The sequence below is a fragment of the Diprion similis genome, chromosome 6 (genome assembly GCF_021155765.1).
Source record: "Diprion similis isolate iyDipSimi1 chromosome 6, iyDipSimi1.1, whole genome shotgun sequence".
In the NCBI taxonomy this organism is placed as follows: Eukaryota; Metazoa; Arthropoda; class Insecta; order Hymenoptera; family Diprionidae; genus Diprion; species Diprion similis.
Genome location: NC_060110.1, coordinates 15,736,550 through 15,752,207, shown reverse-complemented (window position 1 = coordinate 15,752,207; position 15,658 = coordinate 15,736,550). Strand labels below are relative to the sequence as shown.

General features: G+C 41.8%; 1 non-coding gene across 1 annotated transcript; it reads right to left on the bottom strand.

The window, feature by feature from the left end:
- Positions 1-14,056: 14,056 nt before the first annotated feature.
- Positions 14,057-14,140, bottom strand: Trnal-cag. Its single transcript has one exon. It is a non-coding gene; the product is annotated as a tRNA-Leu (tRNA).
- Between the last annotated feature and the right edge of the window lie 1,518 nt (positions 14,141-15,658).

Here is a 15,658-nt window from a genome sequence, read left to right as displayed (position 1 = left end):
GAATTCGAGACCTCTGCACTGGTGTAATCGTGGTGGGTATATAAAATAAATTTTGTCGGACATTTGTTACAGTCTGAGAAAATTGCCTTCCAGAGATCATCACGGACCGGTGAGCTTCGTTGGAAAATGGAGATTTGCACACCGGCAGTAAGTCCTTGTAGGGGAGCGCGGAGGCTAGAGAAGTTGGCTTGTCCGTATCCCGAGATGAAAAATAGAAAAAGGGAATCGGCAGGAACAAGGATAAAAATATAAAACAAATCACGGAGCAGGATTATGGCCGTATTATGCCGTTTGACTTATACGCTTCGCTTGCGCGTGATGCGGTGGATTATATGTTTCGCGATGAATTTTGTTGGAACAATATCTGCCGGGTCGGTGGTTCGATTACAGCATAGAAAGGGCTTGCGGTGCTGGAAGCGGTGCCAAGGGTTAATGACGTTTCATTTATACCTGTTCCGATAAAACTTAATCTCCATAACAATTCCGCCATAGTTAAAATGCTGCATAGATTATACGGTAACACTGCTGGCGTGAGTTAATAATATGTTAAAGTTGATTTATTCTTCCGCGGAGAGAGAGAGAATAAAAACGCAGAAACCGAACACGCCAATTAAATTTAAAAGTATATACGCTACTGTCCGAGCGAAGGGCTCTCTCGACGTTAATGGCTTATTTGCATGTTTATTACAGTGTGTAGGTATGCATGTCGAAAATGTCCCGTATCTCCTTTATTCGTACCTAGGTATGTATAACCAGCCGACACTCTCAGCGAATGATGAGCTCGCGGTTATATTTCGGTAAAAATTCCTCTCTGAATTTCGTCCGCAGCCTGCAAGAGCCATGTGATCGTTTTTCAGGGTGAAAATGCGAGTCTCAAATTAATCATATCCGCTCGATTCTTCTCGTCTGGGGCAGAGCGAGGCTGCAGAAATTGCGATAATGAAATATTGAATAACGCGGAATGAGAATGCGAGGGAAAAAAATTTCGCTAGAGAAAATTAAATATCGAAATGAACGACAACGTTGTGCGCGCAAGAGCGAATGACGTACGAAGCAATTAACCGTGATGATTGATGTCGATGAACTTGAGTTGGACCATTAAATTGGACGCTGCGCGTCTTAGGACTACATAAAGCTACATGCTCGTAGCATCTTTGTGCACCGGCTACTTCCTAGATAAATACTCGGAAATTACGAACTCGAATTATAGGTGTATTATTGCACCGTCGATCTATTCTCGGGACAAAAAACAAGAATAAAAAGAAGAGACTCGATAAATGCCAGCGTGATCCGATTCTCTCTCTCTCTCTCTCTTTCATTACAGCTAATATAATATCCGATCAGCGATGAAAATTGCTGCACACCGGCAGCGCAGACCGCGTTTAACTGAACCGATAATGAGCGTGTCTTTATAAATCTTCCACTCATATCCAGACGAAGGAATTCTCTTTACGGTGGGATGCAAGTTAATAACGAAGATAGATCCAAATTTTGTCACTGTCAGAAGTAAGACTTCGCATTATCACACTTTCAAATCTATAAAACGCGATGTGATCCATTACTTACTCCATTTCCGGGCCTGCAGATCCACGTGACTGGCCATTCAGCCAAATCGAAACAAACGGCCAAAGTTTGGTTGATATATTTGATTATCTATAGCACGCCTGAGAGGATATCCTTTATAGCTGAAAGCTCAGCCACCCCACTACCCCACTCGGTAGTGTAGTCCACTTTTGAATAACAATAGTGTAAAAGAAATATTCCCATTACAATCAATTTCATATATTTATTATACACCTTCGCTCTGAAACAGCTCTAGAATCCTGCTCATAGGTGATTCTTTGTTACTGACGACAGATCGAAGACGAGTAAGAACGATCTAGTCCAACTTGTTTCCCCAGACTCGCGATCCCGAAGGGCGGTCTTCTGGTGAGATACTCTATCCTCAAGGGACAGCATGGTGAAATATAGGGATAAGAAAAACCATCGGTTATACAGTTCTTTTACGGTCCCTGGTGCATGGAGCGATCGGCCGACTCATTCCTCCTGCACCCTCGTCGGTTGTCAGTGTGCCCTACTTTTCTACTTCCGTACCGGAAATGCTTTTAGAACGAACTGTTATTCGGCACCAAAATACCGGGGGCAGGAAATTTTTACGAAAGTATTTTGGAGGGCAAGCTGGTCCTAAGCTGACGAGAAGTAGGCGCGAAGCGATGGGAGCGGCGCGGCGTCTGGATGAGAGTACAGTAATCCGATGCACATTGTGCGGAAGCAGCGAACCGTTCAGCCAAGGACCACACCACCTATCTCCGATCTCGAATTCCGGGTCATTGTGATTCCACTCGTCGTCGCCGCGGACGAGATTCGGATGCAAGAAGCACCCGCGCCAAACTAAAGAAACGCAGAAACGCAGAGATCTCACCGGACCCTGGAAGCTCTGATCGAAGAGCTCGCTGAGGCTCCTAAGTGCCCGTCCATGGGGAAGCTGCACAATTACTGCCCGTGGGGATTCCCAGCTTCTGGTCCCCGGGCCATTCGGACCCGAAGGATCCTCCGTCAAGGTCGAACCCGAGCTGAAAAGAGGCGAAGAAAGACATTCTAATGAATCCATGGATGATACGAACGTATCAGCTGACTAGCCGACAGAAACACGATGGCATTTGCCTATCCGAGTCTGCATCTGGGTGGATGTCCGCAGGTTACTTCCCTGCAGGGCGTACTGACTAAGGCCACTCACCGCTGCATGGAGTCGAGAACGTCCAAAGTGACGAGTCGGCCTTCTCCTCCTCCTCCACGTTCTCCACTGGCAGCGCAAAGCTAAGGAGGGAATTTCTACCGACTCCCGGTGTTAAAAATAACTTTAATTGGTAAAAACAGTGCTCGACTAACGGTCTACCTCGTCAGCCGTAAAGACTGACATCCCAACTGATCTGTATCAAGCGACGTTCAACGGATACCGCCTGGGGACTTGCGGGCTAAGCTGCGTAATTTTCGTAACATGGCCCAATTCGGTGGATCCGTGTGAATATGGCATGTTACGAATGTCTTTTTAAGAAATGATGCTTCTTCGCATGGACAACCTGCTATGGTAGTGTGAAAGTATAAAATGAGGTGAGAGATTTGCCAAATCATCTGGCACGCGATGTATGATCGTTGAAGCAAAAAATATTCCGGGTTCACCTACGGTAGCAATCGGAGATTAATTCTTCCCGTAGATTAGCCACTGAAATCTTCTACTGTGTAATTCGGCTGTATAACACTTCGCTATGTATGCATGGCCGCGATTCGAATAGGATGACTACTGCTCCTTAATTTAACCGCATAATGGCTTGTGCACACGTGACAATCGCTGGGGGGCACAACTGCAGGAAGACAGAGGATGGAACGACGCCTTTCAACGTGATTCACGATCGTGCCGCGGAGTGCCGCGGATGGGGGATCGATAGACGAATAGATAAGAAGTGGCACGCTCCTAGATTATGCGACCGTATAACTTTTTGCCTCAACAAACGGGTTTCGCGGTGGTAAGAAGGTGTCATCTGCTCGGTCGCGGTCTGCGTTCGGGTTAACGGGAGGCACATTTTCTTCCTCCCTCATCCGTATAGTAAATTATCAATACCTCGTGTCCTTTCGAGGCTCAGGGTATATATACCATAGCTATCGTAGACAGACGCAGCTCGCCGCAAAGGCGATCGTTACTTTAATAACAGTACAACATACTGTATACAGATACCGTACCTACATGAGATTTTAATTACGCTATACGGCAGACGTGACATCTGGAAAACATGGTGTTGCAGTTTAGTGTGGAAATTAGACGGAGGCCTTAATGCAGGATGAAATTCCTCGGATGTCGCAGGGATACTATATCTTTCGTAAAAATGAATCTACCAATCATACAACTTTTTTCTCTTTTACAAAATTGGCGGCTGTGGCAACGCTCCTGCCGCAGCAGCTTTGAAAGATGGAATGAAAGTTGAGAGACCCGGGCGTCTCCTGCCGAGATAACAGTATTAGATGTTCTATCGTACAGACGCACAATTTCCTCGGTCTTGTTCGCGACGGTACGCTGGATATCCGCACGCACCTACCTGTATCACGTGACACGTGCAAATGCCGTTCTCCGTGAGAGATTCATCTCGGGTTGCACGCCTGTATTTCGACCGGGTGAAAATTACCCCGAAGAAACAGTTATGTTCAGCTTATACGACGATGCTCGAGTCGAGAGAAATACTTTTATGATAAATTTTACGAGTTCAATGATCACACGATTCTCCAAAAGCGTGTCGGTGTTAAACGTTCAGATCATATGTAATAAGACATACCTTTGCACAATCCGTCGGTTGGAAGCAATTTCTTACGTCTATCTTTAATTTATGATTAATCGTCTTCTCCACTTAATGCCAAACGGTAAATCCCGTCACATTGAAGTTATAACGTTGCACCTACGCTAAACCATCTCACGCTAAGATATCCGCAAGTTTCCTGTGCGATCAAGTCAGCTTTTACGATCATTAATAATAACCATTAGAAGCTCCTGACTTCGTTTTCACACACTTTATCCTCGTGAGAAAATTTGTGTTCTATATAGAACGGACCCTCCACCACGTGTAAGAGCTCAAGTATCTTATCTCGTAAATTGAAATTTCATTTAATTTTTCTTCTTATTCCGTATACTTCTCACACGAACAACCCGGGTTTAGCAGAAATTTGAAGACGAAATGGATCCAGGTGAATTCAGCGTCAAGATGAGTAATTCTATTCAAGGATTCACCCAGCTATATTAGCACTCCCAATCAGTGTAACGTTTCACATTAATATAAATGATATAAATAAATGAGCGCCGTAAAATATTGTCAATTATACACCGCAGTACTTTGTTAATTAAGGAGGTTCATCATCCGTAAAATACGGTTGCTTTTATAATTTGTCGGCTCAGAAGAAAAATGCAATCTAAGTACGCCGGAGGTGTCTTTAACCAAGGAGTCAACGTTTCTTGGTCGAACAAAAACAGTTCAACAAATGGGCTGATGAAAAAAAATTAATCACTACAAAATGGTAGTAGAGTTGCGAAAAAATCACAGCAAGTATCATAAATATTATAAAATGACTGAGAGAATTTTAAAAAAATTTATAAATCTTATTTTCAAGTTTTGGAACTTTTGAAATACCGCGTGTATTCTTTAGGGGTGGGGGGAGCTATTTCGACTGCGACGCAATCGTGAGTTTTGAATTGGATTCACTTTTAAACGAACTCCCTCAGTTTCATGAAACTTTGAGATCAATCTGTTCTTTTTAAAAATAATCCAAAAATTGTGGTGTTATTTTCGGCCCAGCAAAGGCACTAGAAACGGGAAAGTAGCAAATTTTCTCATATTTTGATTCAGTTGAGAAATTTTAGAGGTAACAAGTATACCGTGTGACATTTGGCATTATATTTAACTCAAGAACTCTTTATTCGATGATGAAATTTGAACCATATAAACTTTGTGAGGTTCCATGTCGACAATTATTTCCGACGATCACTATATATACAGAATACACGTCATCAGAAAGTTGACTTCACCTAGTTTTTTCCATCCGTCTAAAGAATCGAATTCACCAAAAATAATTACCATGTGACTAAGATCGAGACTATATTTTACTTATTGATGAAAGTTCACTCGCACTGCAATTCCTCCTAATTAACATTACTCTAGCTTTTATGATACAGTTAAAAATCGACGTCGGGTAGTTATATAATTTTTGAACTATTTGCCAAGAGCGAGTTTTGAGAAGGTATAGCTATAGATACGTAGTGACAAGTGATTAGTACGTATTTACGTCTGGCTTCAAACTCGTCTACTTCTGCACACGTGTTTACGAGTAGTGAACCATCTGATTCAACGGTCGTAACTGTTACCTGTTCACACAACCCCAAAGTTGTCGATTTTTAGAACCCGACAGACTAGAATGAAGAGTCGGCGAAGCGTCAACGTCACCGAGACGTCTCTACGTTTCTCTTTCCACACCAGACGATTTCTGTCTGCAGAGGTTTATTTTTACAGTCGAAGAAGCAAATGTTCGCTGCACAATTAGCGAATCAGACGAGTGAATTTGAATGGTCCATGCTTCGCGTTACGCGCTGCAAGGAATGCCAGACGTCGCTCTATTTATAGTTGCGACGTGAGTTAACTAAGTACAATTATATCACCGACTAATTGGCCGAGCATTCTCTGGATTTCGTCATAATTCTATTTGTACGCGGGAAAGTGCGGCGCGTGATGTTGTTGACGGTTAATTGTACTTTTTAATTACATACAAGTAAAACTAGACTGCAGATATATAATTAGCGTGCATTCGTTTTTAATCTAAATAATTGCAACCACTTGGAAAAATGAAAGAGTGCGATCAATTTTTTTTCTTCTTCTTTTTACACTTACCGTAGGACTTGAAGTTAATTTAATGCCGGTGCGGTTCCATTAGCAAAATCGACTAGCGGATAAAAAACGAAGTCACAAGTATTGTCCTAAGTTTAGAACACTCATTCTGAATTTAGTTGCCAGATTTTGTACCTTGACACAGCTCTGAAACAGCCGAGAACTTGTTTTGGAAAAATTAGCTGAGGTAACGCGAGCGACGCTTTTAACTACTTATCCGCAAATCTTCCGGCTCATTTATTTCACCCTAACGAAGTTTCGCGGTTTGCAATTCTCTCCTCTTTCTGCTGCAATGCTGCTGCTGCTGCAGGAACTACGGTTATCTATAATTACACTCGTTGCAATTCCCGCTAACAAAAGACACCGCCGTATATCGTTAGAGACGACGGTAGTTTACGATGTGAAATAATTCAGGCGGTTGTATGGGTTAATTCTAAAAAATGGAAGATTAAGTTGTTTATACGGAATGAGAAATCTCATCATGGACCGTGAATATATGTTTAAAAAATTCTCAACCGTAATTCGCATACCATCACTGGTGCTTCTCAATAGCCAAGTTTTTCCGTTTAAGTTTGTTCTTAAAGTACGTATACGATGCAAATTTGGTGGTACTTTTTGATAGTTTACAGAAAGAATACCCGGTTTCGTAAATTAAATTAGCAATTGAATAAGTACCTCCAAGGCTGGGTGCTTAAACGAGTATAATTGCGGAGAAATGGTTTACGAAGAACCAAAGAAGAAAAATATATTACGAGCAGTGACGTTATAGGTAGGTAAGTAATATCGCGGCGAAACGAGGCATTCGAATTTATTTTTCGCGAACGCTTTTTTTATTCTAAACATCTTCTCCGTGTATATATAAGAGAATCTTACGTCATTGCCTTTTTCCCGTTGGACTGATCGAGGCGCGTGGCCCACTTGAATACCCTCTCCTTTTTCCTCTTATTTCCCTTTTTATAAACCTCTTTTCAGTCACCTTCCGCTTGCCTTTTACTGGCACCAGCGCAGAGAGTCACCACAAAAAATACCTCGACTACGTGAGCATAATACATGAATTGTCTAGATAAAAAAACTGAGCTTGGATAATTCCTTGACTCCTTGCGTCCTCGTTATTAGACAACCGCGAGTAATCAAGGGATTGTCACGTCACGGATGAATTCGAAAAGTATCGACAGAAATAGGGAAAAGACAGGGGAGTTCCAGTGAAATATTAACCGCAAATTCGTATATTTTACAGCAGAGTTTCAGGACGTCGAACGAAACCACGAAAATGTCTTAAATCTTGCTGAATAAACGAAAAGCCCAAGTCTCGCACTCCCTCTCGACTCCTTTCCGGAGTTCGAGGAATGTGTGAGCGTTTGTCTGTTTTGGCTCCTGTACAGAATTGGCGGTGAGGCGGATTTTACATGTACATAGGCAGACGCGTATCGTTCGACAGATGAGATGAGACGAGAGTTGGAAAACACGGTTTCACTTCTATTCCCCGAGACTTTCGGGGCCAATTTCACGAGATTACTTCCCCAGGGTTGAAGGAGTTGAAAAGTGGAGAGAGGTGGTGGATACACCAAGCCCACCAAAAGTTGAGGGTGCTTTTCGTTGCTTGGTTGCAGCCCTTCAAATTCATTGATGTTGGTGCCGCGGCTCAGATGCTCGAATCCATTCTTCATGAGACGGCTATATAACGTGATTGCTGTAATAAATTGAATTGAACACAACGACGATGCTGCAGCTTCACGCACGGATGAAATTGCTGAAGAGAGAAAGAAGTGACCCCGGCAAAGATTTTTCGATATTACTTCTTCATTAAGAGACGTTCGAGAACATTAAATCGCAGAGTTTAATCAAGGAGCTGCAAGTCCGTTAATAAAGAGAAAAGTAGGAAAAATCGTGTAACCAGTTGCGGAGAGCCGCGCACCGTTTGCGATTCAAAGACAGAAGCGATGGTCCAATTAGGTTAAGAACGGTAAAATTCCATTGATTCTTATACCGAGCTTAATTTATCGTCGGAGTGAAATCTCACAGCAACTCGATCGCTCAGGCAACCTTTGCTGTTCGAGGAATCGTCTACGAAGCAAAACGCCGAGGACAGCTGCGTAACTGTTAATTTCAGGTCCATCTGAAGGTTTCGGTGTACCAATTTAATACTGCACCGGAATGCGGTGCTTGTCAATTAATCGTTAATTGCAATCGAATCATTAGTCGGGCCGCGATCGCAATTATAACAGTAAGCACCACTGACCTGTATTCAAACTCTGCGTCACTCCGTCATACTCCAATATCAAGAGGGCGGTGAATTCCGGTTTAACTTCCGGATTACGTCCTAAACTGTAAATGGTTTCGCGTGTAGCTTTTGAACGTAGTCCCATTCCATTTTTGGAGTGTATTTAAGCTCATAATTGGTCTCAGGGTAGTTCGAGTGCTTCGAAGAAACTGGTAACTTTACCTAAATAAACGGTTCAACACTCGTTGCAGAACATTGACCAGAATTTAATTGCATCATTTTTATTTTTAAACAAGTTCCAATCAAGCCCGGAAGTCGTTACGTCGGGTTGATCGATCGTTCGTTCTCATTGACGTAGCCTCGATAACCAAAGTCGACTGTAATTCCTCTGCACGAATATCTCGACGCATATAATCATGCTCCAAATCGGGTTTATCATAAAATAAAAAAGTGGATCGACACTGTTATGTCGATGCTGAATACTTTATTATGGCTTTTACACCGTACGTAATGTCTGTTATCGCCTGTGTATATAAACGCTACGTAGAGTTCTCGTTTTTCAGATATTGAATGTTTAATTTTCAATTTCCAGACTTCCGTAAATACTTCACGTCTTTACTACCGTCAATTTCCTGCCTTCGCAGCCTTCCATCCGTCTGTTTATATATACTGTGCGATATAAAAATAGGTCTCGCGAATTCACGTATTTCATAGGTATAGGTATGCAACACAGGAGAAGGAAAACGGTTGAAAATCACATGTGCGAAGTATGAACTGTTCCCCAGGCAAAGTATTCCAAGGCTTTTAACGTCTGATTTGAAATTTTCAGCGCTGAGCTCAACCATTGTTATGTTATTAATGCTAACCAACTTTTTCATTAATAACTGGTCTCATTTGCATTTTTCGCTTATGGCTCACAAGTTTTGCTCGTTCTTTGTAATTCTCTAATTTGCCAACTCTTGTTGGTAGATCACATGATCGTGTAGTCGGCAACTTATTATTATTGTTGTTGTTGTTGTTATTTTTATTTTTTCTTCGTCAAGCCAGACAAGCGTCACTCGATCTCTTTAGCGAAGATTTATTGGACTTTTTCTTCTCTTTATCGTTAGCCTTCCTTACTTCCTTACTAAATGGCTTCTCTCTCTCTTTCTCTCTCTCTCTCTCATCCACACACACACACACACACACACACACTTGTTTCTAATTAGCTAATGACCTCTGATGCAGGAAGTTAATCTGTCAATTGGTCTATCTCTGAGCCACGTGTTTTCCAATCGATATATGCATGCAGGTCAATTACACTGGATACACTTCAGACTAGGGCCACGATTCAACCCTTCCATCGCTGTCGGCAAGACCATATGGACGAGTATTTCCTCTATGCAGTGCATCGTCATTTGACGAGGGTTCAAAACTTCGCCCTTTCGGTACGAACAAATTCAAAGCTGTAGTACAAAATGTCCAACACAGCATACGAACCGTGTTCATTCGGCGTTCAGAATTCCAGCTTCAAATTATCCGAAACTTTTCCTACCCTCGTGGTACGGAATAGTACAAAACTAGGGATACTGGGTCAATACTATCGCTCAGAGCCATTTCGTTCTCCCAATATATATGTATGAAAGGACATTGGGAACTGGCGCGTGGAAGTAAAGTGTAGGACAGTTGGTGGTGTCGTCTATACATATAGTCCAGACCGCTTTTTAACCCGCAGAGGTATAAAGTTCTAAGATATTCGAGTCAGCGTTTGCAGCATTTTACTGGTCGCTTTGCGTCATTCGCCATTCGGAAAATAAAAGAGATCCCGGTTAAGTGTGCTCAGCTGAAACGAATTCACGTGTTATTTCGATCGGATGGTTACTAAAAGAGGCCCTTCGATAGTAATCGAGTATGCAAAATAACCCCGAAAGTAACTTAACTGAAAAATACAAGAAACCGTTTGATTTCACATCCGTCCATTTAAGAAGTCGACCTGACGTAGAAAAATTCAGTGAAGAAACGAGTGCAAAACCTCATATCCTTCTAGAGTGCAAGATACACTCTCAAAAAGTTTTCGCTACGTATATAAATTCGCTCCGAGGCTTCCGGCTTCATTAACTTCAAACGTAGTTACTTACAACAAATCGCTCCTGAAATCTGTGACGAATATGGAATACTGATCGAAATGCCGACCTGCGCTTCCCAGGGCGTGGAATGGATATCACTCGGATCTCAGATTCTGCAGCCCATCTTGTAACGGGACCATGGAACGCCGGAGGCAAGGCTGCAGCAATCGCGATATCCAAGTTCAAGATCTCCGCGAGAGGAATTAGGAAGGCCGTTTAACGGGCCGAGGAGAGTGCAGGGAGTTTGCAGGCGAGTGATTCTTAGTCGGCAAATGACGTAAGACGATTTCGCGAGTGAAGATTATCGCGAGGAAGTTTATCGCCCCGAGACACGTTTCCAGCCTTGGATAATACGGAGGTATGCGAATCTGGAACGACTTGATGGGTCGCGTGCCTGGCGCCATGGAGATTCATCGTCAATGCATGAACGGGATCGGGCGGTACATACATTGAATTTTGATGGAGTTCCCGGTGTAGATTGGGTCACGGTGTGTTCTTTCAGAAGAAACGGTGACAGAGCCATTCCAGCGAAATCCAGCGTCAAACAGTATTATTGAAAAAACAGTCTTATTTCAGACCTTACTAAAACCAATAACACGTATTTCGAATTAAAAACATTTATCATTTTTTCCATCTTTTAATTTCGCTGCTTGTTAATTCGTTCTGCAAGCTCACGAACCTGTTTATTCAATCCTGTGACGCCTAGTTCGTTACAATTTTTTTATCTTCGACAATTATGGGGGGGGGGGGGGGGGGGCACAATCAGACTGCAGACCCAAAGGTAACGTTCAATGCATTATAGCGTTACGGTGAGTTCAGACGGTATGGTACTTCCTGTTCGTCATTACCTGTGAAGTGGTGCCATCTTGCCTCAGGGGGTAATTCTCGCCCACGTTCTAACATCGTGAATTGTTTATCGCTGGGAAGACCATGTCACGTATCTTCAAGGCGGTGGGTATAATGATAGTCCAACACCTCGGAAAATTGCTCGGTCAGCTTCACTAAACCGAGAATTGAGATGCGTAATTATGCGTCAAATGAATGTTCAGCCAAGTGAATCGTGACCAGCTTCGTTGGGATTGTAAAAATTTATCGATGAATGTGTTTTCGACAATCATGATAAGAGGTTTAAACTGTATGAAGATTACAGCAAACTTTCCCCCAAAATTAGGGGCTTAAATGTACAACGAATGACGCAATTAAAATTTCTTCGCGATAAGAACGGCTTTCAATTACAAGACGACCTGATTCGGAACGTCTCAGAGGATCTTGATAACTTCTCAATACCCTGGGCTTTGTCCGTAGTCCTTATCTAACAATAAGTACCTTCGGCTACACGATTGTTAGAATTTTGTAGCAACCAGTTACGGCTTTCAACCTTCCATCAAACCGAGCCTGAAGGATAACTGTAGATTCCTCGATCTTTGTACGCGAGGGTCCTGATATAGAGGATGTCGAAATTTATATCGGAAAAAAACATTGGGACTGATTGTGAGTAACGGACAACGTTTCACACTCAAACCCTGAATGCTACTCTCGCGCCGCACCGTCTTTCGATAATGGATCAATTACCGATAGCAATTGAACCGATCTGGTTCTTGCCACTATTCCATCAACCACATAAATTAAATTCATTGTGTTCCGGGCGACACTCGATTCTGTTATGCAGAAAATTTATTCCCTCACCAACGTCCCGGTTTAGCATTATTCGCCGAAATAACCAAAAATTCGTCCAAGCAAAAATGAAGTAACAAAAAAAAAAAAAAAAAAAAAAAAAAAGATTGTCCGATTACCACCAAATTTTTATACCTACAAAATGTATAATAAATGAAAGGAAAAAAATATACTGTTACGTGAACGCGAGGATCTAGGCGTGTTTTTACTTCGTAGCTGTAAAATCGAACCAGAGTTTAGTAGGTGCGGGTAATTAATGATCGCTGCAGAACTTAAAGTGCTAAGAAATTATGAGTTCATTAACCAACCCAGCTCTAAACTTTGCGAGGTCAGTATAAGGACGGTGATAATGCTCCACTTTGAAGCAGAGCCATTCCCGTCCGAGTTAAGGAATCCATAAACAAGTTCCATAGAACTCGAATGGTGAAAACTGGGCGAAGCCAGGTAGGCTCAACAACTTTCCAAAATTGAATAAGAAATCTCATGTACTCTGTACGAGAATATAGGAAAGCTGAAGAACGCGAGAGAAAGGAAAACCGATCAAACGCTGGTTTTCCTTGATGATATTCCATACTTCAAATTGATCACGAACGAAATGAGGAGAAAACTCCTGGTGAAAGGTACTCCGATTGTCAAGCGACGAATTCAGGAACAGGTGGAACTCGTCTGTTTCCTGTATTGATAATCGATCGTGTGGGATGATAATTCATCAGGATTCAGGACCGATTGGACTAGCATCTGAACCTGGGGCACGCGGTTGAAAACACACAATGTCCGGAAAGGCGAAACACGATCAATCAAATCTTATGTGTTTGGGACTTCTATACGTAACGTGACCCTAAATCATCCTGCAGTGTATCAATGAAACCTGAATAAGTATCGATATTGTTTCACGATGTTATGATTAATGATCTAGAAAATATCACGCGATGTGAACCCCAAGATATTACGCCAGGCTATATATATATATAGACAGCTTGGGGATCCTGAAAGTGCCGTAGCTAATGTTCGTCCATAAAAGCAAATGGTGTGTTTCCAATTGGGTCAAATGTTGGCAAGCGTAATGTGAGGACGAAGCAAGGTGGTGGGTGGCGTAAAAAATGTACCTAAGACGAGTTCAAGTGTAGATTCCACTTTGAGCTAACAGGATTCGCGAGGGAACGGAGCTCGAGTATGAGCCGCCAGGCAATGAGACAAGTGGGTGGCAGATCGCAAATTTGCATAAAACGAGGTCCAATTCGAATCCCATAACGCGGACATGAACCAGCTGAAGAGGAAACTTTTTCGTTGTTTACCGTTAAAAATAGGCAAGATCAGTTGGTAAGACATGAATTCCACAGTCATGTGTAATCAGATTCGTGTAGTACGCGAGTACCGGCGACCTGAGCAATCGATGAATAATAATACAGCATCGCGTTGTTTCAAGATTGAGTCACGACGACTCGACTTAGTTAGATACATACATGAAAGATCTTCCCAAGTGCGTTTTCATCTTCAAACTTACCACGACGTTAAAGCCGCGGTCGGTTAAGCGTGGGTTGATCCATGTTTCGAAAACTTTTCAGACGATTAATTAAACGATGGTGGAACGATTCAACTGTCAATTAAAAAATGAAACGAAATAGAATGCAAAAACTTGTCAGAAGTGGGATTCGAACCCACGCCCACAGAAGTGGACTGCGACCTGAACGCAGCGCCTTAGACCGCTCGGCCATCCTGACTTGATGTTACGTGTGGAAATAGGTATTTTAAAACAACACCAAATCTCAATACAGTTCAATCGATAAAAAAAAAGTAAACAAATAAAAGAAATGAAAACCCGAGATCGTTAGAAAATCGCAACTATAAGGACGAATATCACGATTCACCGTGTTAAAAAAATTAACGCAACTGTTTTGAACCAATAAAAAAATGGTGAAATATATTAAATTGTTTGTTGCATGAATTTGTTGTTACGTGATCGAAAATATACAATCATTTGTCGAGAAACAGAGTGATTCTAATTTCTATATAAACAATAAGTTTTGTCTCCACCTAGGCGCGTCGGCTTTCCTGCGCTGTTTGTGTGTGTACAGTGAGTACTGAGTAGAAATCAGTGGTTCGTGTTTCACGCAGTGATCTGTTGGCAAACCGAGGAACTAGTCTAATTGTAAAGCGCAATTCGCGATAGATAGAGCCACCACGTCGTTGGCTTTCAAACGCAGAAGTTGCTCTGCAAGGGAAGAGTACCTTTACGAAGGCGGTCAATGTTTTTTCGATTTTGTTTTTATTTTATTGTATGTTTTTTTTTTGGCTCGGTTACGGAAATCGAATGAGTTTATTAAAATTTTTATTAAAATGAATATGTTGTAAGTTCGTTGAATTTATATCGTAAATTTATCATCAGGGTATAATGTTTCGGCTCCTAATTTTTTCATAAACTTTAGTATTTGTTGATTATTAATTAAGTGATACAGACTTCAGTGATAATTTCAAAACTTGGATGATTTTAGAAAAACAACGATAATTTCGTGTGAAATTCGTTAATTGTCAAACTTTCTTGGATGGTTTTACGATTTTGAGATTGTTTCGGATAATTTTGCAGACGAGTTCTCATTTATCCTGAGTTTGAAATTCTATAAATTCTGTCATAATATCTTTTCAAATCTCAGATTCATGGATTTAAAGAGAAAATGCGAATCTACATGGTGTGTATTTTCAATTTTCCAATATTGAAAAACTGAAATAAAACCAATAGACTTAAACTATAATGAAATATGAAAAGCTGCGACAATCGTACTCACCGCATTGTTCCTAACCAGGACTCTCGACGTCCATTATTAATCGAAGTAGAGCACCGGTAACAAACTTTGTTCATATAATATTATCCCGACACGCATTGCTTGTCGAAGGAATGTAAGCTCGCGATTCCACTGGTACAAAGAAGGAACGACGCGAATAAAGCAAAGCCTTCGGGGAGGAGGAGGGAGGTTTACGGGGGGTTCATGGGGCTGAAAAGTTGAAAAACATTCTTATACTAGTTTGCACAATATTGGTGAATCAATATTCCGTGGGGATTTAATTAAAAGCTTCTGCACCACGAAACGTGGGAGGGAATTAGTGAATAACGTTTGCCTGTTATGAACGTCGTGTTTTAGAAATTAGTACAAAGTGGATAATTAGGTAAAAACTTTAGGGCATAATAAAGCAGGGCGCGTGCCTGTATTCGTTACAGTTTGTTGGTAATTGCACATTCATGA